Raw genomic sequence first — 2500 nt, forward strand, 5'->3', positions numbered from 1 at the left:
TCTCACCCATGAGGAAGGAGTTTGTGTGTGTGTGTGTGTGTGTGTGTGTGTGTGTGTGTGTGTGTGTGTGTGTGTGTGTGTGTGTGTGTGTGTGTGTGTGTGTGTGTGTACGTCTGTGTGTGTGCGTGTGTGCTTATGTGATTCACCACCACCATGGTCTTGATTGATCACGTGTTGGATTTGTGTGTGTGTGTGTGTGTGTGTGTGTGTGTGTGTGTGTGTGTGTGTGTGTGTGTGTGTGTGTGTGTGTGTGTGTGTGTGTGTGTGTATGTGAATATGTATGTATATATGTGTATACAAATACAACTGGAGACGCACATAGATGTAACTGGCTCATTTGGTTTTACCAATTTATATCTCATTTTCTTATATGGTAATCGTATTATACTACGTTCTAGGGGGGTAATATCTGAGAGTCATCAAGTCCCTATAAACAATCATATAATATTAAGATACCACTGTAGACTTTGACGTCATAATCCTTATGTAAGCAATGACGTCATCATCCTTATAACTCATCTAAATCCTCTCAAGAGTCTTCTAGAATAGTTATTGTTTTAGCTGCGGTCATTTGATTTCCTTCAGTTAAAAATCTCTGTTTTTATTCGTCTAGAACTGAAGCTGCCTCGATAAACCATTGAAACCTTATAGCAACCTGAAATAGATATTTTTTCATTTTTATTTTTTTATCTTTCGATTTTATTCGGCCAGAGGGATGTCCTTGTTACTGAGGGAACTGAGATATTCGCAAGGAGAGCTCACGGCAAAATACATGACGCACGGGACTTAACGGCGGAGGTCTTGCGGTTGTTACTGTGGTTTGCAGCCGCTCAGAAGTAAACTCATTATCCACTCAAATATATCATTTCTATTCCCGGTCATATTTGTGTGGGAAAACCCAACTGCAGCCTGAAAGAGGTCTTCATTATGTAGTTTCGAAGCTTTTTGGGGGTCTATCCTTTGGGTTTTTTGGCCTGCAGAGGGCTAAAGGTTTTAGAATCTCACTTCGTTTCTTCGTTTCAAAATTATATATATTTTTTTTTCTTTCGACTTCCTTTTCCTGTTTTATATATTTTTTTCTCTTTTTTGGAGGGGGAAGCGGAAACCCTAGATAATTCATACACATAGTTTTCGCCTCCTCATCTCATATTATTGCCTCTGTCCTCCTACCCGTCCACTCATTCTTGTTATAGAAAAGGACCTGGAAGCTCGCTAGCTGTTGTTATTAATTTAATATTATTCTTATATAATTTTGTTTTTAATATCATTATTATCATGACTATTATGAATATTATTTCTATGTGGTTTTATCTTTAACATTATTATTGTTAGTATTATTATTATGTTTTTAATAGCGCGTTTCATAATCTTCTGGCCGACACGTCATTAGTATTCTTTTCACCGACTGAGCGGGTTAGGGCGTCGTTACTTGCGGCGAAGGTCGAGGGGATGGCAGTTCGAATCCTGCCACCGGCGAAGTCGAACCATGGGCATGTTTCATTAAATTCCACGCTACAAAGTCGTCTGTGAGGGGCACCGTGCTAGCCTCCCGATACGGGTAAGTTTGTGACGTTAAACCATATGAATTTGACCTCACAAAAGCAGCGGCCCGACGCTGGAAGAAGTCTTCTGTGACTTGGTCCGTTTATTCTGGCTGCCGTCAGGCGATTTTATTCAGCAGAAGGAACCTCACCCCCTTCCACAACCTGTTCTCAACCTCCATTATGGTCATCATCACCATTCGATCCACCGCACCACTTTGCTGTGAGTAATGGTGACCTAGTGGATGGAATGATGATGATGATGATGATGATGACCGACTTAAAATCTTGCTGTTTTTTTTTTTTTTTTTTTTTTTTTTTTTTTTTTTTTTTTTTTTTTTTTTTTTTTTTTTTTTTTTTTTTTTTTTTTTTTTTTTTTTTTTTTTTTTTTTTTTTTTAAGAATTACATCTTAACTACAGGACTTCACCGTATCTGCCACTCTTCTTATTAGATCCTTCTTAGTCTGGATAATTTCGTGTTCTGAATAAAATCGTATTACGGCAAGCATGACAAAGTAGTAAGACACACATTAGACATCGTTCCAGCTTAGACGTTACAATGTTATTCAACTCAACGGCGGACCGCGGCCTTCAAAGGTCTTTAGTAATTCCTTCAGCTTTCGGGGAATTCTTCTTACCTTAGAGGTCTAAGCACAAAGGGCAAAGGTGGTGACTTCCATCACAGCTAGGCACCTCTTTACGTGAGATCTTCTCTCTCTCTCTCTCTCTCTCTCTCTCTCTCTCTCTCTCTCTCTCTCTCTCTCTCTCTCTCTCTCTCTCTCTCTCTCTCTCTCTCTCTCTCTCTCTCTCTCTCTCTCTCTCTCTCTCTCTCTCTCTCTCTCTCTCTCTCTCTCTCTCTCTCTCTCTCTCTCTCTCTCTCTCTCTCTCTCTCTCTTTCTCTCTTTCTCTCTCTCTCTCTCTTTTGAGCAGTGAAAGGATGAACTGTGACGCTGACGTAG

Source organism: Oratosquilla oratoria, chromosome 31 (assembly GCF_046742065.1).
Source record: "Oratosquilla oratoria isolate Oo_2021 chromosome 31, ASM4674206v1, whole genome shotgun sequence".
In the NCBI taxonomy this organism is placed as follows: Eukaryota; Metazoa; Arthropoda; class Malacostraca; order Stomatopoda; family Squillidae; genus Oratosquilla; species Oratosquilla oratoria.